General features: G+C 49.2%; 1 long non-coding RNA gene across 1 annotated transcript in view; it reads right to left on the bottom strand.

Annotated features, from left to right (window-relative positions):
- The window catches only part of LOC140896845 (uncharacterized), an 87,847-nt gene that overhangs the window by 33,118 nt on the left and 33,099 nt on the right, over positions 1-21,630 (bottom strand). The window lies entirely within an intron of this gene.

Genomic DNA, 21,630 nt, shown 5'->3' on the forward strand with positions numbered 1-21,630 from the left:
AGAGGGGAGAAAGAATGTAGCAGGAAACATGCAAAGAGAGGGACTGAAAACTTTTCCCTTCTAGGTGCCTGGCTCAAATTCACACCACTCTGACAACCAGGGACCCAAAGCCAGGCCTGTTCTGGAGCCCATAGGAAAGGTGTTTGTGGGCTTAACCCAGTCCAGTGCCCAGGGGATGAGTGCCAACACCCCCGGTCCCAGGGTAGGCGTGGCTCCCTGGCTAGTGCTCTCATTAACCAACCAAAGATTGAGCTCCTGGATCAGGAACCATCTTTTTGTTCTATGTTTATACAGGGCCTAGCACAGTGGGGTCCTGGCCCAGGACTGGCGCCCTTGGCACCGCGAAAGCACAAATAAATAACAGTAGCAATGATGCACCTCAGGCCGGAAGCAGGTACGCGAGGCTTGCCCTGCTGCTGCCCTGGCTTTACCTTCTCTGGGGATAAACTGCAAACTTCAGCCTCCCGAGCTCTCAACCCAGCTCCTTCCACAATCACGGCATCCACTTCCAACACTCAGATTGCACCCCCCAGACATACATTACAGCCCAGCGTTACCTGGGGGGCGGGGGAATAAACAACTTGCTCTTTTAAAATAATTGCTTCTGACAGATCCATTTCTACCACGAGGTTCAAGCTTAATTTTATAAGGGTATCGGTAACTATAGCAACGTGTAAAAATAACGTACCCCAGAGCAAAGCAAAGTCTCGGTAAACATTTCTCATTTTCGTGAGCAAAAAAGTGAGAAACATGGATGAGTCTGGCCCGCCCACTCTGGCAGCAAAACACAAAAAAAATAATCACCACCCCCTTCTTGCAGGGCGAAGGTGAGCAGAACAGAACACAGCATCTTACAGCACCTTCCACACCCGGCGCTTCGCTTCCTAACAAAATCACTTCGCTCACTTGTGCATCTCCTGTCTTATCCTCCCGCCCAGGAGTGCAGTACCGGTTCCTACAACAGGGCAGACAGAAATCGGGCATTGCACTGAACAGGGCCCGGACGAGAGGCTGTTCCTGAGAGGTGCTTAGCATGCAGTGGCTCTAATCTGAAAAGTGACTCTGTGAAAATGGCATTGTGGGATTCCCACATTTATACCGTCTTACAGACTGGCTGGGCCAAGTTTACAAGGGGGTTTGTGCTATCTGCCAGCCCTGCGGACTCAGCCTAGGATCTGACCGCCAAGCTGGCTTCTCTTCTCCTTTTTGGGCATTGTCAGCAGTCATTAAGGTTCTTGGCTCTGTAGGTCAAAGTATAGCCAAGGCTACACCTGTGCAACTTTAGTGACTTTACTGGGTTTGCACAAACATCTCTGATGGGCCTTCTAATTGGAACTTAGCAAACCACCCTGTGGGCTATGAACAAGGAGCAATAAATCCCACTAACTCTCTCTGAGTCTCTGTGGAGTGAGACACAATGGGAATTTATTTTTGTCACTGCAGTCAGAAGATCAGAGTCTAGATATGTCCAGGGAGCAGACATGAGGAGTAGAAAGCTGCTATGCTCAGAGAAGAGAACCGCGCTGTAAGAGGAGAGATGTCAGGACGAAGAGAAGCAATTAGCCTGGTGATGAAAAGGGCAAGTAACTAAAAGAACATGGAGGACAGACTGTTCAAGAAGGAAATTCCATCTCAAGTCCAGGAAATCTGTGAGAAACTCATCCTGAGTAAAGCATAACTGACCAAAGTATAGATTCTCTGATTGAAAGAGTGAAGTTTTTGATGTAAGGACTTAATAATAGTTTCTTGGCTCAAATAGCCAGAGCACATTCAGCTCTTTGTCCCTCACTGTGGCAATGCCCAGGGCAGACTGAGAAAGAAACTGATGGGGCAAATTCTACTTTTCCTATCAGTCCCAAGGGGAAATCCCCTGCTTAGCGATAAGGAAACATTTCCTTCTGATCAGAATAGCTCTGCATGTGCACATGGGCGCATGAGGAAGCTAATATGTAAAGTAGATTTTATGAATGTGTTATTAGTTCATTGCCTACAGAACATGATCCAGAACACAGGAATTGCCATTCTGGACCTGAGCCAGGGTTCTTCTAGTCCAGTATCCTGTTTCTGATGATGGCCAGTAGCAGCTGCTTCAGAATAAGCTATAAAATGCAAGCTAAAACGTTTCTACAGCACCTAACACAATGGGGTCCTAATCCATGACTGTGACTCTCGGCACTGGGGTAATACAAATAATACAAATAATGATAATAAAAATCTAAGCCATATCACTTATGCTGTCAACTGCTCATGGAGGAAACAATTAGTGCTTGGCTTGTGGTGGTTTATACACTTTGATCATGCCTAATATAATGGCAGATATTTTTATTACTTATAAATGGTTAAGCGTTTTTTGAACCCCACCAAGCTCTTTGTGTCCATAATATACTGTGGCCGTGAGTTCCACAGATGAATTAAGCACAGTGCTTTTTTTGAAAAATACCCTCTCACTTCTTATTAAAAGAGCACAGCAGATTGTTACTGAGAAGTGTGAAAAAGAGCTGGATAACAAAGGAAAAAAGACTTGGGCTGGCAGGGAAGGAAGAGAATGGACTTGCTTTAGGTAATAACGGGCTAACACACAGGGAAGGGGAACTGTGCACTCTGTATCTCGACGGAATACCCTGCACCCCCGTGTTCATCCTTATAACATGATTGTGTGGTATCCAATGCAAAGTTTGTCATGTTGAGTGTTTTTGGAAGGCTCATGATGCAGTGAGCATTGTTGTTATAGTAATGTTATAGGTTGCAATTTCATGTATATAGTTATGAGGCTGAAAATGTGTCCTCATCGCGTAAAACAAGCCCAGGCAAAACTCTCCAGGAGCAGAGGGGCAGTTCACACCTCGTCAGGGCATGAATGGGACAAACCCAGCCCAGCCTCACAGGAACAAAGGACACTGGCCTAGGCAGCAACAAAGGATCTGTTAGACTCTCGAGTGAGTCACCCCCCTTCCCTTGGTCAGTTTGGGACTACGATGAGGTAATGCTCACCTGACCCTGTAGGGGGGAGGGCAAAGTCAATAGGGAAGAAAGAACATGATAAAAGGGAGAGACATTTGCCATGCTCTTCCTCTCTCTTCCACCCCCATCTACAAACACCACCACCAAGCAACTGAAGGGGAGAGCCTGACTGAAGAGCAACCAGCCAGCCTGTGGTGAGAAGCATCTAAGTTTGTCAGGGCACTGAAAGTGTTGAAATCAGCTTAGAATGTGTTTTGCATTTATTTCATTAGACCAAATCTGACTTGTTGTGCTTTGACTTATAATAACTTAAAATCCATCTTTTGTAGTTAATACATTTGTTTGTTTATTCTACCTGAAGCAGTGCATTTGGTTTGAAGCATATCAGAGACTCCCCTTGGGATAACAAGCCTGGTATATATCAATTTCTTTGTTAAATTGACAAACCCATATAAGCTTGCAGCGTCCAGCGGGCATAAGTTGACACTGCAAGACGGAGGTTCCTAGGGTTGTGTCTGGGACCGAAGATATTGGCTAGTGTCATTCGGTTGCGCTATCCAAGCAGCGGCTAGCCAAAAGTGCTCACTCACGTCTCTGGGAGCAGCTTATGTGCCAGAGGCTGTGTGTGAACAGCCTGGGAGTGGGGGTTCTCACAGAAGAGCAGGGTCAGGCTGGCTCCCAGAGTTGAGGATCGGAGGGTTTGTCTCGGGTTGTGAATTGCGACACTGGCATGTAAAATCATTTCCCAGTCAGATAGTTCCCCAGTCGCCAAGTGTTTTGAAAGGTCTGGTGTTCAGGTTAGAATTCATGCAGTGACTAATTAAAGGAGTTAACTGCTTATGCTTGGTGATGGTCACTCACATTAAGATGATGATGATTTCATTTGTTAATCCTTTAGGCTATAGAGAGTTCACATGTAGCTAATTGGGCAGATATTTATGCACAGGGTTAGTAGCTGTGGTGATCGCTGTAGCATTTTATTGGCAAGACTCGAATGATTGAATTTCTTTTCCTCTCACATTACTGACCTTCTGTTTTGCCGCAGGGGCTGTCGTTCTCCTGTCTCTTTGGAGAGCATGGCCACACAAAGGCTGTCACTAATCACATTTTGCATTTATATGGGGCTTTTTATCCCAGGGTCCCTCACTCTTGGGAAAGGACTGGTTAGCCGTTGTTTAAAATTCCCCACCGAATCATATTTCGCTGAACTCCTCCAGTTTGGTGTCGCTCAACACACACTTTAATAACCCCGATACAAGTCCTGAGTTTTCTTCCGCAAGTCTGATCTCAGTGGGGAACCAACATCTGCAACAGGCACTTCCCTAAACCAGGGTTAGTTACAGAACTGCATGGTGGGGAAGAACGTTGATGGTTGAACGAGATGAGAATGTGCAGAACTTCTATTCGCTAGGCCAGCATGCGGTGTTTCTTTAATCTTTCCATTCGTTTTTGATGCATATAAATACAAACAAATATGTCTGGCCAAATAATAGATCAGATGCAGATGCCAACAGGTAAGGTGCTGTTTATCTACACACAGGAGGCAGGGACGTGTCAGTCATTTAGGAATGATGGTGGGTGAAGGAAAGGCTCATTCCCCATTAAAATAGCGGGTGTATATAGACAACCCCCCACAGCGCAGCTTAGGGAGGACCCCTCCTCCTCCATGACTAGATCTTTGTCTCCACATCTCTGCACACCTGCAGGGCAGTGACTATACTTTCAGATGCCCCTCTGCCCGGCCGATGTCTCTGGGGGTCGAGGGTCTGTGCTCCACAGTGCTCAGACACAGGGTCAGCACTGAACCAAGAGCTGAACCCTGTAGCTGGGGGGCCAGATGTAAGAGCATGTTGCCGGTTCAGGACCCTTGTTGCAGCTGCCAGGTGCACAGAATGGGCCCTCTTTTGAATGTACACAGACCATCCTCCCAGCTGGGAGCTATCGCTGGCTGATGCAAGTGTATGTTTGTGCTGGAATGACTTGGGTCACAACAGTTAATGGCTAATCCTGGTCAATATTTCCTAGATTACACAGTACACAGCCCAGAGGCAGTATGAATCCCTGATCCCTAACCCTGAAACCAGTAACCCCCCACTTCCTCGGGCACAGACCCTCTGCCTAGTTATCCTCACTGGCACTAGGAGGCTGGGTTCCAGGAGAAGGGGCTGCAGCATTTTGAGGCACGTATGTCAGCGAAGTGAACGGTGTGTCACATTCTCGCTTGTCAGCTGTGACATATCACTTAGGCCGTGCCAGGCCCCTGAAAATGGTTGGCTTTGGGACCAGTGCATCAGCCAAGGGCTTGTATGTGTGTCAACATCACAGAGCCGGAAATAATCACCGCATTTTTGCTGCATTCACGGATTTGAGGAACCCTCTCCCACGCATTTCCAGCAAGGATTTCCCGCAGCAGGCCAGTAGCAGCCTCCCCTACAGCGGACAGCTGAAGGCATGAACATCACTTAGTATGAACAGCCTCTCATGGTCTGAAATAAACAGTTCTATGCTATTGCTCACAAGCCACAGGAGCCCCACATCTGCAGAGCTGCTACCTACCAACCACTCTGCCTCGGGGAGTCTCTCTTTGGCCTGAACTGGCCAGCACCTCGGCTGGTGTCAGGACAGGAAGATCTAAGCAGGAGACGTTTGGGGTTAAAGCCACACTCCTATGGGGGGTCCTGTCCCTGCCCCGTCAGCCCCAACTTGGAGGCGGGACCCAACAGGAGAAAATCCCTGTTTAGATCCTAGAAGGAATCAGCGGAAACAAGGTTTCCATGTTTCACACAAGCTTAGCTGTCACTTTAGCATCTGCGATCCGCCCTAACTATTGTGTATTCGCATCTTCACTGCAGCGTGGGTAAGATATGGGTTGTGCACAAATAACCTCTAGAACTGTTATCACAGCCTCTCACATCACTGTTGACCTTGTCCCCTAGGATGTGATCACACCTCCTACCTACCTCCACTCCACCCAAGTGCTTTAGCACTGCACTGGGACACAATCAGCAGCATAGCACAACACATATAGGACATAGGGCCACATCCTCAGCGGGTGTCGCACCACCCATTCCAGTGGCTTGTCTGGCCCTGGCTCTTTTTAAAAAATGCCAAAGAGAACAGACGTCTCAAAGCCAGGACTTCAAAGTCCCGCAGCCTCCTTTAGCAGAAAGCCATGGCAAGCAGGAAGCAATGGGCTGCGATAAACTAATGTGATAAATGCCTCAGCAGCAGCGTTTTGAATTATCTACACTGCTGCGAGATCTTATCCGGCCACCCAGCCAGCAATGAGCTACAATCACCTAGGCCTGGAAGGCAGAAGAGCATTATCTGCCGTTTCAGCATTGGGTGTTCTCTCGCGATAACACATTGCAATCGAGGAAGAGTTCTGCAGGAGTGAAAAGAATCAAGACGGTATCATCCAGTTTAGGGCTGAGCGATTTAACCCACTGCAGACCCTGGAGGCATCAAAAGGGGATGGATGGATTGAAGAACTTCTACCGCACCCTGCCTCCGAGGATCTCCAAGCACTGCACAGACGCTGCCGAGTGCTAGTTGAATTTTATTATGGACGGGGAAAATGGAAGGCACAGAGCTGTTTCGGTGGCTGGTCACAGAGCAGTCTGTAGCCAAGCGGAGAACAGAACCCAGCCCTGTGCCTTAGACACAAGAGTCGATTTCCTTCAGCTAACGAAGCGCGAGAGGGGGCTGGTGGCCTTGCATGGCATCTCTAGACATGGGGCTCAAATCCTTTGGTTGGTCACAAGTGAAAATGAAGGTGGCAGTTTCATCCTAGTCCCCATGTCAGTCTGTCACAGGCTGGGTCGTCTCAGCTCAGGCAAGGCCAAGGACTGGAGCGGCTAGTGGGAGGTGAGCACATTTGCAGGGGGGAGCGTACTACCATCGGCCCATTTCCTCAAACTGGTGCTGTTAATTTCTCTCTCGGGATCCAGACAATCTCTCCCTCACCTCAGACACGCTGCATCGGGAGATTTCCACGGTAAAGCAGCCCCCTGGGGAGACCCTGCTCCGAAAGAGTTGCTTGAAGATGTACTACTTGGCCCAGGGCATCAGGAGCCAATAGCACCCCCAATTCAGATCGCCACTGAGCCCCAGAGAACTCCCATTAAACCCCTTGGGCAGCTGCAGGTCCAGGCTTTCAAGGGTCTAAGTTAGCAGCAGTTTGGGCTGGGGAGAAGAAAAGGGGTTCTTTTTGGGGGGGGGGATCAGGGGCAAGTTTTAGCCAGTCACAAAAGTCCCTTTGCAAAATTTCTGGTTCTCTCTTTCATCGCCTGTCACTCTAGGAGTTGCCAGCCGCGGTCACTCCTGCTCTCCTCTGCCTAGGGGGGAGTTAAGGATCCCCTGGCCCTTTGTGGGTCTGGATGCTGGGGTTTCCCATTCACTAGGTGTGATGAACAAAGGAGCTATTCCAAGGCACGTCATGACTGCCACGTCAGCCGACCCAGATGCTGCACCATCAGCATCTTATTTAAGAGCTTTGGGATACCCAGAGGAGGAGAAGTGCTGCGTAAAAACAACCCACACACACGTGTTTACTTTCTGAGGAACAGCAGCTCTTTTCAGCACAGCGGTCACGCCAGTGGACACAACACAAATCAGAGATGGGCTCAGCAGCAGCGGCTGGAAAGGGCAAAATAAATCCATCAGACGTCAGCACGACCCCAGTTCCCTTATTAGCCCCTGGAACATAAATAGATGCAGGAAGCAGCATCTGGATGCAGATGAGGGTGAGGTTGGGATGTCAAGGCTGAACCGGAGGCCAGGATGGGTTAGCCCCCATCATGTCTCCTCTGGTAAGAGACAGGCCCCAGCGTGGGAGAATTCTCTAAGCGCAGGAATTCTGGAGCTTTTGGCCCAGGATGGAAAGAATCCTATTCAATTCCTCTTCCTGAAAGATTTTAGCTGCCTCTGAACAGGAACCTGAAATCAGGCCCCTGTCTGAAATCAGGCTTGACCTGGAATCAAATCCTAGGGGAAGGTTTGGCTCCAGACACTCAGATCTGACTCCTTCCTCTTATAAAACGCAGGGTGACTCGTGGTTGAGGTTCTGGTTTTGCCCTAAGGATAGTGCCCAGATAGAGAAGGGCACAGGGCCTGGGAACATCCCCAAAGAAGGCTCCTGGGGGACTGGGACACTAGGTCTGATCAGGTGCAGACAGCAGCCGAGCAACAGTGCTGGGAAACTAAGCTAGACACCGGGATAAAATAACGCTGGCCACAGAGAGACTGCAGACAGCCAGGGAAAGTTAAAAGGACTCTGCTCAGCAAGATCAAAGGCTCCAACCGTGCTCTTTACTCCTCCTCACCAAATCAAAGGCACCAGGACTACTCTCAGGAGGAAGGGCATGCAGCTCTGGGCTGCTGGTGCCTAGACACCCTGGAACGGAGGTGACAGCTCACACCTCGCCCAGACTACGCCAAGAACCTCAGGTCTATTTGCATCCAGCTTGCGGCCTGGAGCCTTCCCCTGGGGATTAGGACACCTGCCTGCTAAACTGAAGCCCAGCAGCTATTCTGTCCCTCGTCCCATGGCACAGGCAGGTGTGTTTGTTCCACAGGGAGATGGGAGTCACAGAACATGCCCTACGAGCTTGCATTTGCCCTCTGGCAGACATGAACGCTCCCGAACCAGTCCCGATTTCCTGCTGCATTCTCTCTTTCAGCTAAGAAGGCACGGCTTATTTTACAATGACCATGAAAGAAATAATCCTCAGCCCTAAACACAGCAATCTTAGGTTCCGATTTGTATATTCCTCCTGCTCGCCCTCTTTCATTTTAATAGCCCCGCTCCCCATGTGACAGCCGTCAGCAAAGCCCCTTCCCCGGAGCACAGGCTGAGCCTAGCTAGACATCAGGAACAATCAAGTGCTGTTTGTGGGTCATAGGACTTGTGAGGAGTGAAGGTCTTTACACCACTGGCAAGTATATTTGTCTCTGTCTGTTCATGCACGGAGCGCATTGCTGCTGGCATAGGCAGGCTTCACTTTCTAGTGCTTGCCAAGAACACTACCTCGGCCCTGATGTGTGGGAGGGGAGCTGGGAACTAGGGACTGGTAATTAGTTGTCCATGCTCTTCGGAGCCCCGAGTTGAGATGGGAGGGGAGGGAACTCTCTGAAGGTTTGGCAGCTCGTACCTCCGTGGCACTCCTGTCCTCCCGCACTTGCTGCTTCTCAGAGTTTCTGAGCTGGCGTCAGAACTAAGTGTCCCAGGGCTAAGGGTGGATTATGTATTTCTTGTCTCTGGTAACAAGAAACAGAAAAGGAAGCTGGGAAGTCCCTGCTTTGCAGCCAGTGTTCATAGTAACGCACGCCCTGCAGAGATCACCAGGATGAGCTTGCATACAAGCAGCACAATTAGATGAAGAGATAACGGACAGTAGGTCAGACTTACTGCAAGACAGCCAGTTAACTCTCCAGCACGCTGCTGAGAGCATGAGCAGAAGCTGTTCCTTCTAGAGGGGAACAAACGAGCTTTACCGCCAGATCTGTGTAGTATTTTATGTTTCACTAAAAACTCCTCAGGGACCAACATTTCCTGAAGTCCTGGGCCATTAATGTGGAAACACCTGCTCTCCATATAGGACTAGGGGCCCAGTTCTGGTCTCAGCAGTCTGAGGCAGAAGTAACGTCACAGAACTGAGTGCAGATACAATGGGGTGACACGGAACCAGGCCTGAGAATACCAGCTCGTTCAAGATTCTGATCACAGTTACCCCAGTGTAATCCCAGAGCCCCTCAATGTGTTACACCTGTGCAACGAAGATCAGAATCTGGCTTATGTTCACCAGCGAACGCTAGACGTGATGCCACTGAAGCCAGCGAGGCTCCACTATGTTTACGCTGGCCCCTAAACTGGAGCACAAGTCATAAGATATGGGTCTTCATTTAGGACCACACCATCCCCATGCTGACAAGAACACAGAGCCCTCCCCTGGCACCAGGCCCTTGAGAATTCAAAACCCCAACCCTACACAGTCAGAATGGATGATGCCTCTCCATGAAAACCCCTGGGTCCCCTTCCCATCTAGCAGCATGGGCAGCTCAGGGGCTGTTGGGTCACTGGTCCCTGCTCCAGACGTGGACCGAATTGGGGCAGAAGGTGCATGTTCGAAGCGGATGTGGCTCTGAAAATACACCACTTTACCAGGGAGTTTGCTGTACAGAAGCGCAGCTCCTCTGATCCTCACCCTTCGCCAGCCACATCCTTCTAATGCCCTGGAAGCCTTAACCATGCTGGGTTCATGCAGAAGGACTCCAGCTGGGGAGTCGGCTGCCCAGGGTCTGTTCCCCTTCCTGCTCCCTGCTTGAGGGTTTCGGGGTGTGTCCCAGTGCTCTGCACAGCAGAAAGGCGCACAGGGCCCAGGAAGCAAGGGAAGAGATTGGAATGGGATGCTGCTGGCGTGAGCCCAGCCGGGATGTTTAACTCCTTGCTGTAACTAACCAGACGTAATTCCAGAGATCCTTCAGCTTCTTGCCCCTTCCTGACTCTGAATGTTCCAGAGCAGTTTTTCAGACCACAGCCCTGAGCCCCATGGTACCTCTACGCAGTGTACATTGGTCCCACTTCCAGTCCATACAGGTCAAAATAGGACATGCTTCCAGGATATATCCACCTTTCCTGCTGTGACGCAGGCCAATAGGAATTCCCCAGCAGGAAACTTGCATGAATATGTTAAGGAAGCCTGGATGAATTACTCTCTTTCCATGGCTGCAGGTGCCATACACCAGCAAAAGCAGAGCCAGAAAGCAGCTGATGGGTCACTGCATAGCTCACTGAGAGACACAGAACCATCTCAGATCCAAGTAACAGCTTCGGGGAGCACAACACCCAGGGCAATGGGGCCGGATCCTAATTGGGGTCTCTGGGCACTGCCGCAATACAGACAATCAATAATTTTTTAATGGGTTTGAATTGTTATTTACACAGAGTAAAGGCCGCCTTCATGTGCTCAATAGCAGAGGTGGATTTCGGCTGTGTTTGTTGGGGCAGTAGACAGTGCTTTGGGAGTCAGGTTTTAACATTAAGCAACCAGACTTAAGTAGTTCTCCAGAAGTCATTGACCAAGGGCCTAACAGCACACACTCCCAGTGGAGCACGAGTGTTACTAAAATTAAGTTGAGTGTGATTAGAAATACTGCTCCCCAATTAGACTTCAATAATAACTGGTGACTCTTCACAGTGAGCTGTAAAGAAGCTGTATTGTTGTGTCCCAGTTTTACTGTTCCTGTAGATGCAAACAAATAGACACGGTAGTTTGGGTCCTGCCCCCCCTTCACTTTGGGACTGGTAGGGCTACAGATCAGGTTTCAGCCTCGAGCTGTAGTCACCATCCACAGCTTCCTAGGACTGCCAGAGTCCTCCAGCACAGAGGACCTGAGATTTCTGCTATGAGAAGCAAATCAAGTGATCAAAACCCTTGCTGAAGACATAATAAAGACAATTCCTTGGAGGCCCCCTCCTAAAGGCACAGTAAAGAGCACAGTACACAAGTTTCTTGACTTTGCCGTTCATCTTTAAATAGAGTGAGAGCAGTGACACATATCACAACCAAGGAAAGGCCCATCAGAAAAGCATGAGAAGGAACCCCGCAGAAGAAAGCCACCATCAAACAACCGTTCTGCTTCACAAGGCAGCTTTAACCCATGCCACCCTAACGGCCTTTGCTTCTTTGATGAGTAGCTGAGGGTAGGAGGATAGCAAATAGATTCTTAATGCAGCACCTGTCGCTTGTTAACCCTTTGTTTCCCTAGGCTACATAAGAATCTGGTTGCGGTTAGTCTTGTCTCTGACTGTGAAACACCCATGAGAGCACAGACCTATTGCAGTGGAGCGAAACAAGCCAGCTGTGCTCAATAAGTGTGCAATGAGAAAGCCAGGAGGACATGGTCTGCGGCTGTTAAAATGGGTGACTGTCAGAAGGTCTCTTTAGGCAACCCATGAGTCTGAACCTCACACAGATACGAACACCTGCTCCCTTTTCCCCCCCAAATCATGTTCTCCCTCATCTGAGGCTCAGCAGGCTCTATGCATCACTCCTTATAAACTGGCACAAGGGTATTTTTCCATCGTCAAGTTAACATATTGTTTAGTACAAGCTAACATCAGATAAAACTAATTTAAGCTCCTTCTGTACTGGGTGTCTTGGATTAATTTGGCAGGCTACCCAGCTAGGCTGAAGCTACATTTGGCTCCCTGGAGATGCTAAATATCAGTGGTGCAATAGCAATACCTAGTTTTTAAAGGGCTCATAACAAAAACTGCCCCAGGCTCCTGCCTCTCGAGTCAGAGAGGGCTTCTCCGGGTTAGGGCAGGAAACTGAGCAGTGCAATGCATCGCTTCTATTATAAACTCACAGCCTGGTTTTGTTGTGGGAAAACACAAACGTAATTTAATTTGAGGACTGGCTCAGAGATCTGATGATCTGCGCAGTGTCTGGTGCTGAAAATGAGGGCTATTAGAAGGTAGCACACTCGGTAGTTTATGGAGGCAGAGCTCACTGCACACACCGGGGCTCCTGGCAGCCCTTCATTCCACCCACAAGCTCCCTGTCTGCTATCCTGCCAGCCCCCTCTTCTTCAGGGACTCCCTGCAATTCCCCCTAGTCGCTTCCCTGCTAGGGCCTCTGTTTGCCCCCCATTCCTCCTATCAGAGGGTCCCCCATTCTCCCTTCATGTTCCACAAGCTGGGTGCACTTCCCCCTACTCCCTTTCTTCTTTCTAACTGGGAGAGAAGTCATTCAGCATGTGAAAGGACTGAGAGGATGTTTGCAGGGTTGTTGTATCCTGGTTGATCCCAGGATATTAGAGAGACAAGCTGGGTGAGGGGACAGCTTTTATTGGATAAGCGGAGATGAGCAGGGGTATTGATTAACAAGAGCCATCAACCAGTTCTTCGATCTACAGACTGTTGCAGAAGCGCTAGAGGTCGGGGGTGTTGCTCTGCTAAAGAGCTGGCAAGGGCTCCGTTTGTCCCCCAGTTTCCCCTTTTCCCCAAAACTCAACAGGGTTCTGGCCATCGATGGCTAGAACATCCCCTGAATGCTGGAGTTGATTGGATGCAGCATTCAAAAGTTCTCTTTACATACAGACAGAGCAATGCCCCGGAGTTGAGTGTAAGGGCTTTGCAAGCTCGGCCAACTATCAACAAGATCAGCAATTGTAGCTGTCATTGAAATGTGAACCTCCTCTGGGAGTATGAGAGTTTGGGTTGCAGGGAATAAAAAAAAAGAGCCTGATGTATAAAATTTGATTTAAAATAATCTGAGCTCATTGTTAAAGCATGGAGGGATTCCTGTGCATGCTGGCTAGTGTGTTGTGGAGGTCCAGGAACTTTATGGGTCTGATCCAAAACCCACTGAAGTCAATGAGCATCTTTGATTTGACTTCGTCTGGCTTTGGATCAGACCCTAGACTGAGGTCTTCTTGTGGCATTGATTTTAAAGGAGAACTCCCCATCGATTTCAGTTCCTGCACCTTAGCCTGTGGTATCTTTCCTCTTTTCTGATTATAATTTTAAGAGACTTTCCCACCTGGGATTTAAGAGACTTAATGAAGCTGTAAGACCCAACGGGCTGGGTGGTATGGCCTCATATGGCTGAAGACTGACTGCTATTAACCTCTAAGGAAGGTCCCTGTTACACCATAATATAAACTGCTTTGTCTAATGGGATTGTAAAATTTTCATCTCTAAAGGAAAAAGCCCTAGCAAGAGAGTGAATGGAATATTTCCATTAGTGATAAAACGGTGCTACTTTGACAGAACTAGAAATTGTCAGTGTGTGGTCCCACTGCGCAAGAACTGAAAACCTCTCCACATCTGTGTGTAATTTTAAATCGCTCTCTCGGTGTAGAAAGAGCAGCTGCCAGCGTTCTCCTGGCCGTTTGAAACCAAGCCGGGTGGGGAGCGTGATGAAAAGGGGATGAGAAAACCTGACTGGGGTCGATGTTTAAAGACTTTAACATTTGAATCCCACCAGACAAAATTCTTTCCTTTTCTGAACACACTTGTGCTTCTCTGTTAGGCAATAGACACTCGACGGTCTATTCTGACGCTGAGAAAACAGGGGAGCAAAGCTGGTGATGAATGAGGGGCAGCCTATGCTAGGAACCCAAGCTTGCCCCCCTTACATGAGGAATCCAAGGGGGATGCAATGTCGTAGCCAATAGAGCCAATAATCTATATAGCAGTGCCCGTCGCCCACCCAGCCCTGTGACTGGCTTGGCTCACAAATCGTGGGGCCTGGCCATGCTGCTGGTGGCTCTGGCCTCAAATGCCTGTCTGCCTGCCTTTAGTATCTGCCGTTATAGTAGTAGATAAATCCCCATGGCAGCCTGGGGTAAATCCCCCAGTGCGCTCATGCCAGCTCCAGGGCAAGCCCTTCTCATGCACCCAGACTGAACCGGGCTGGCCCTACAGAGAGTCTGCTGCTGGGACTGCATGCAGGGAGACGCTCTCCTTTTCCGCTCTGTGCTGCCCCGCTACTGCTCAGCCTGCAGGGGGGCATGCGGGTGGAGGTATCTGCTGTCGGCTGCCCGAGGGCCCTGCTGGCAAAGGACTGTAGGCTGGGAGGACAGGGACTCCATGCGGAAGAGGCAGCGGGCACAGGGTTCTGCCCATGCTGTCCCCCTTCCACAGGAGGGATTCACAAGTCACTGTCTGGTTGCCTAGTGGGTCAGTCTGTCCCCAGCTGGATAAACTCTCTGCTTACAAACCTGCTGCTGCCTGTCCCCGAGATGCATCGGAGCACAGGCCGCTGTAGCCATAAAGACGCCAGCATCTGGATTGGTTATTAACATTGTCTCTAGTGCATGGGAAGGTGGGCTCCAGACTCCGTGCCTTTGAGAAAGTGGGGCATGATGGAGCAAAGGCTGAAAATCACTGTTATGCTGGCCTGGACATGGTGCTCAGAAGCCAAGAGTCCTGCTCTGATCCAGGCACCACTGGGGAGGGGAACGGGGAGGAGGCATTTCAAATAGCTTCAGCTTTCAAAACTCACCACTGGCTTTTAGAGTTCCTGGCCTGCGGCACCTTGGGCCTGGATTTTCAATGGCACAGAGCGGGCACAACTCCAACTGAAGTTGATGGCAGAGAAGGGAGCTCTGCATCCCTGAAAAATCGGACCTGAGGTGTCTCACGCTGGGCACCCAAAATCAGTGCCCACTTTTGAAAATGCTGCCCTCCACCTTTCCATGTGTCCCAATCTGTAGGTTAGGGGCTGTGCCACTTACTCACTTCTGGAGGATATTGTGTTGATGTTGGCACAGTTCTTAGAAATGTAAGAGTGCTGGATAAATACTCAAGTATTGTCAAGAATCTGTGGACAGCCCCGAGGTCCCTTGTTAGTATGGTGCCACCCAGAATTGGATAGCAGTTGCAGGAATAGAACTCAGATCTTCCAGTACAAAATCACAAGCCCTTTCTACTTAAGCTTGAGGGAAATCTCCTGTCCCAACTAGCAGTAGAGGGGCCATGGTACACATCTATGTAGTTCCCTCTAGTAGTGGACAGCTGCACACACAAGAGCTGGCTGCAGGGATGATAATTCTATTTTGTGAAGGATTCTGAGGTTTTGAAAATTGGCTTCGTTTTGAATTAGAACAAAACCCCAAAGTTTCAAAATTCTCCGAAGGAAAATTTGCATTAAAATATTTTGTTTCAACAAAAGTGAAACTTTGTTTCAATCTCAACTTTTATATTATACGTAACAGGATGAAACGTTCATTTCAAAAATGTCAAAAAGGGATGTTTTCCATTGCCAGAATTCCTCTCCCCACAAAATGAAATTTAGACAAAATCAACGTGATTGCAAACCATTTCGATTTTGACAGAACTGCATTTTCCGATGCCCCTCCTAATTGGTGACACTAGCACGTGCCTTTATTTTGGCGTTATGAATAAACACTCTGGTATCCTTGGATGGTAGGTGCTATTTTATATAAAATAGGGAGGCATTCTGAGTCCAGAAATAATCTCAGATATTTCCCAGATTTCATTCATGCTCCTGCGGCGCAGGGGATGAACTGAAACGCCAACCAACCGCTTAGAAAGAGAATCGGGACTGTCAGTTTGTTGGGGGTCACTGAAAAAAAAAGTCTAAGGCCTGAAGCCGACATGGTGACTGATCCAGCCACAGACTTAGAGGGCTCAAATATCCAGCACTGTTATCACTGGCCTTGTAATGCTTTCCCAAGAATGGTGTTGAAAGCATGGGGAGCTCTTAGGTCCAGCCCTTGAAGCTGTGAAAGCAAACCTATTCCTGAAAAGCTCTCCTGAAAGACTGAAACCCCAGCGCTTCCTCTTTTTCAGTTCTGCCGGCCAAGCAACCCCTGCAAGCAGCAAGTTATTTATTATTGCAACCTGTCAGAGCAGCTCTGAATGCACAGAGTTCTCCCAGCACCTGGTCTGGATTGCTTAGGAGCAACTTAACACCAAAAGGGTGACCGAGCCACCTGGTTCTATGGCTGCTGCAGCAGACAGGAAAGGCCCGCAGGGCTAACTAAGGGAAAGATGGCCTTTAAAATGGCCAAGCTCAAGTGGCCAAGATCAAGTGGTAGTTTCAGATTAAATTAAGAAGCGAAAACTAACTTGCCGAGCGGAGCCTGGCTGCCCAATAATAGTGTTTAGCGTCTGGCAGCACTAACCCACCCCTGATGAATAGCGTCGCAAGCTGCCTGCTAACGGGGGGTGTTGAATTCCGAAGGAAACTACTAATTACGGCATTCTGTCTCCTGAAAGGCTCTGAGCTCTCTCGCTCCGTCGCAGGCACTCAGCAGCCAGGGGAAATGGCGCTTTCATCGCAAACAGATTATTAACCTTCAGCCCCTGCTACGGCACGAAGGCCTCCTGAGTGCACGGGCCCCAGAAAGCGCCACTCGCTTTGATGGGGAGCTTGTGTCACCAAACCAAACAGCCTTGGGCAGGCGGGACAGGGGCAGGGGGCAGACGGCTGGTTCCACTGGCCTGCCCATGTGCTTTCTATAGGGGAGCACCACCAGCCTAGCTCCATGCAGCACTCATGCCACAGCCATCTGCTTTGCTTCAGCACATTCCTCCTTGTAATTTTTTTTTTTTTTTTAGCTCTGTAACTTTCCTTCCTAGCCGTTCGGTAGCTGCTGCTTGCACACGGGCTGTCTCCACTTTGTAATTGCCTCAAAACAGGTTGTCTGAACCTTCAGCACAGCGCAGGAGAACAGCCCAGACATGCTGAAGTCAAATAGGCCTCCAGGAATTCTGGCTCCATTTAAAAATAACCATCAGGGCGGAGAAATGCCGCAGACAGCTGTATGCATCTCACCCATATATCTTCCCCCTTCCTTTTGGTCCGCCCAGCACCAACTGCTCCAGAATTCAGTTCTGGGGGGTGCCAATGAATTGAAATCTAGGGGGGGGGATGTCTTATACTTCTATAAGAGGATCAACTATAGGATTTTAATAACCCTCTGCCCTGCCCACCCTGCTTTCCATTTGGATTCTGCATGCCCACCCCTGCGCAAGGAATTGTTTTAAGCCCAGATGAAGCTCCTCTTGCCTTACAAAAAGCCCCAGATGAAGCATGAGTATGGGACAAAATTGTTCCAATGTGCTCACAAACCCCATTCCCTGCTGCTCACTTACAGGCTTGTCAGACAGACAGGGGAGGTAAAAATGGTGGTAGCAAGTTTCTTTTTACATAGGACACCCACTGTTTCCACTGGAATAATATTGACCACAAAGATTCTATTTACATTAGGGTAGTACCCGGAAGCCCTTAATCAGGTGTCAGGCTTGACTGAGCAAGGCACAGCACAGGCTCACAGGAAAACACATTCCCTGCTTTCAAGAGCATGCAAATTAAATTAAGACCAGATGCAACACGTGGGTGTAGCAAACTACAGGACAGAGAGGGGTTGTAGTGGTAAGAACATGAAGTTAGATGGGCTGACAATGCACCCAGCTTGGGGGTTCCATTTCCAAATCACTTGAGGTAGCTTTGCCTTTTGTTTACAGCACAATATAAATCAAGAAAATAGCTATGGCACTCTCTCATCCTCCCAAGGGTGGAGCGTTACAGTTAATGGGGGCGGAAGGAGGCTGCAAGCCAGGCTGCTGGAAGAATTACAGCAAAGTTCTCCAGAACACTGGAATTATTCTTGTTCTAGACAGCAGTCACAGAGCAAGGTCTGCAGCCACCCTCTGACTGAAGTCTAGTGCACTCTTCCTGCTCCTGTGTATGGATAACTGTCTTATGCAGTGCAAGCATATATAAGAATATTTGGTCTATCTGGCCCCAGTCAAGGATTTTTCTTTCTGATAAGAAGCTAAAACAGCAGTAAAGACTCCCCCAAATATCTGCCACTCCCCAGCCCACTCTGTAAAGGCTGCTTTGATTCCCTAAGACCTTTGTGCTGTGCATTCATATTGCTCGTAGGGTAGGCTCAGGGACAGTGGTGAAATCCTTCAGAGCCTGATGGGCAGCCACAGCCTTACACAGTAGGTCATTCCACCTGTTCTGACCCAAGTTGGTAGCGAATGAAAATTGTTACCAGCTGACCATTGTTAAATGAGTTGACCAACTTCATTTCCAGATAGAAGTGCCCAGGCCACAACTGGCCCCTTGTTCACAGGTGCCAAGAGAAAAACCAAGGTCTGAATGAGTAGTGGAGACTGTGCTTGCCTGTGTGTCCTACAGAGGGTCTCTCCATGTGTGAGGAGAAGCGCAGTAGGGTGGCAATGCCATGCCTGCAGTCCCCGGCGTAGTGGGTCTGGTGTCTTGCAGGAACACGCACATCACTTGGAATATGGCTCCGCTGCAATCAAACACCTGTGGCATGGCTGCGACTGGCCTGGGTCAGCTGACTTGGGGGCTGGGCTATAAAACTGCAGTGTGGACATTCGGACACGCCGCAAAGTGGGTGGGTCTTAGAGCCAGGCACCAGCCCATGCACCTACACTGCTATGCTTAGCCCCAAGCCCCATGAGCCAGAGTCAGCTGACCTGGGCGCTGCAACTTGGCACCACGGAGTTTTTATTGCAGTGTAGACGTACCCGTGAATACGCTGCAGTGTGAGAGGGCAAACCAAACTCTGCCTTCTCCCTTCATTCTCTTTCTCTGCCCTGCTCTTCCTCCACTTTTCACCCTCCCATCACCTCCATCTTCTCATCCTCCCACTTCCCCTCTTTCCTCCCTCGCCACCCTGGGCTTTTGTTCCATTGATGGAAAGCATTCCTTGTCAGCCTGTGACAAACGGCACGTCGCGCGGGGCGCTCGGCTGGGGAATCCATTCATCCATTTCCCCTCTCGAACAAAGCTCTCCTCATCATCATACCAGGGAGGGAGTCGGTACCACTTGGCAACCAAACTCCTATTAAGTGCACTTGCTGGAAGGATTCCTGTTAGCTCCTGAGGAGTTGGAGGGCTGGGCAGTGGGTACCGTGGCTGGGGCATGTTTGTAGGGGAGATGGACACCAGGTTTTGGGGGGGGGGCAGGGGAGTAGGGGTTTTGTCTGGCATGGATGGTTGTGCATGAGAGTGGGGTCAGTGCTGTCGGGGGCAGGGATGCCACCTCTCCCCTCCCTTCAGTTAGCTATCAGAATTTAACAAGGGGTTCCCAGGGGCTCTCTCCAGTAGGTTGCAGAGAGACTCCTCCCTTCCCCTAGTTCTATTCTCCCCCTCTCTCCCCTGTTTGTTCCCAGCCCCCACATCTTCCTACCCTTCCATCTAAGGTGCTTACTATTATTAATGTGTATTACGGTAGCACCTGTGAGCCCCAGTCCTGGGCCAGGACCCCATTGCGCTTGGTGCTGTACAGACATGGAACAAGACAGTCCCTGCCCCACAGAGCTTCCCTTTAGGGAGACCAGATAGAAGGAGTGAAAAATCGGGATGGGGGTGGGAGGTAATAGGCGCCTATATAAGAAAAAGCCCCAAATATCAGGACTGTCCCTATAAAATCGGGACATCTGGTCACCCTACCCCCATTACCAATGTCTCTGAGCCCTTCACAGTTGGGAATGTGTTTTGCCTCACCGCCCTCCTGCGGGGCAGGGTGGGGCTGTCACCCCCAATGGAACAAATAAGTAAGCAATCAATTTGCAAACACCTAGAAGATAATATGATAAATAACAGTCAGCCTGGACTTGTCAAACCAACCTGATAGTTTTCTTTGACAGGGTAACAAGCCTTGTGGATAGGGGGGAAGCCGTAGACGTGGTATATCTTGACTTTAGTAAGGCTTTTGCTACTGTCTCGAATGACCTTCTCATAAACAAACTAGGGAAATACAACCTAGATGGAGCTACTATAAGGTGGGTGCAAAACTGGTTGGAAAATTGTTCCCAGAGAGCAGTTATCGGTGGTTCACAGTCATGCTGGAAGGATATAATGACTGGGGTCCCGCAGGGATCGGTTCTGGGTCCAGTTCTGTTCAATATCTTCATCAATGATTTAGATAATGGCATAGAGAGTACACTTATAAAGTTTGTGGATGATACCAAGGTGGGAAGGGTTGCAAGTGCTTTGGAGGACAGGATTAAAATTCAAAATGATCTGGACAAACTGGAGAAATGGTCTGAAGTAAACAGAATGAAATTCAATAAGGATACATGCAAAGGACTCCACTTAGGAAGGAATAATCAGTTGCACACATACAAAATGGGAAATGACTGCCTAGGAAGGAGTACTGCGGAAAGGGATCTCGGGGTCATAGTGAATCACAAGCTAAATATGAGTCAACAGTGTAACACTGTTATAAAAAAACCAAACATGATTCTGGGATGTATTAGCAGCAGTGTGGTAAGCAAGACACGAGAAGTAATTCTTCCACTCTACTCCGCACTGATTAGGCCTCAACTGGAGTATTGTGTCGAGTTCTGGGTGCCACATTTCAGGAAAGATTTGGAGAAAGTCCAGAGAAGAACAACAAAAATGATTCAAGGTCTAGAAAACATGACCTATAAGGGAAGATTGAAAAAAACTGGGTTTGTTTAGTCTGGAGAAGAGAAGACTGAGAGGGGACATGATAACAGTTTTCAAGTACATAAAAGGTTGTCACAAGGAGAAGGGAGAAAAATTGTTCTTCTTAACCTCTGAGGATAGGACAAGAAGCAATGGGCTTAAATTGCAGCAAGGGCGGTTTAGGTTGGATGTTAGGAAAAACTTCCTAACTATCAGGGTGGTTAAGCACTGGAATAAATCGCCTAGGGGGGTTGTGGAATCTCCATCATTGAGGATTTTTAAGAACAGGTTGGACAAACACCTGTCAGGGATGGTCTAGATAATAATTAGCCCTGCCTTCAGTGCAGGGGACTGGACTAGATGACCTGGAGGTCCTTTCCAGTTCTATGATTCTGTGATTGCACAGAAGGGGAACTGAGGCACAAGGGACTTGCCCTTGGTCACATAGGAAGGCTGTGGTAGAACAGAGACTCGAACCCCCGTCTTCCAAGTCATAGACTAGTGCTCAAACTACTGGGCAGCCGTCCTCTCAACCCCTCTGCTTCCTGCTTTCCCTGCCCTCCAGTTCTTCCTCAGCCTTTCCCTGAGCTCCATGGGGAGCACCTGGGAGAGGATTGGTGCAGACCAAGGCGGGCTCCTGGCTCCACTCCCACCCCTGGCTGGGGAAGCGATTGGCGAAGGCAATGAGCGACGCAGGGACCGCCCCAGCAGCAGCCGA

Source organism: Lepidochelys kempii, chromosome 13 (genome assembly GCF_965140285.1).
Source record: "Lepidochelys kempii isolate rLepKem1 chromosome 13, rLepKem1.hap1, whole genome shotgun sequence".
NCBI lineage: Eukaryota > Metazoa > Chordata > Testudines > Cheloniidae > Lepidochelys > Lepidochelys kempii.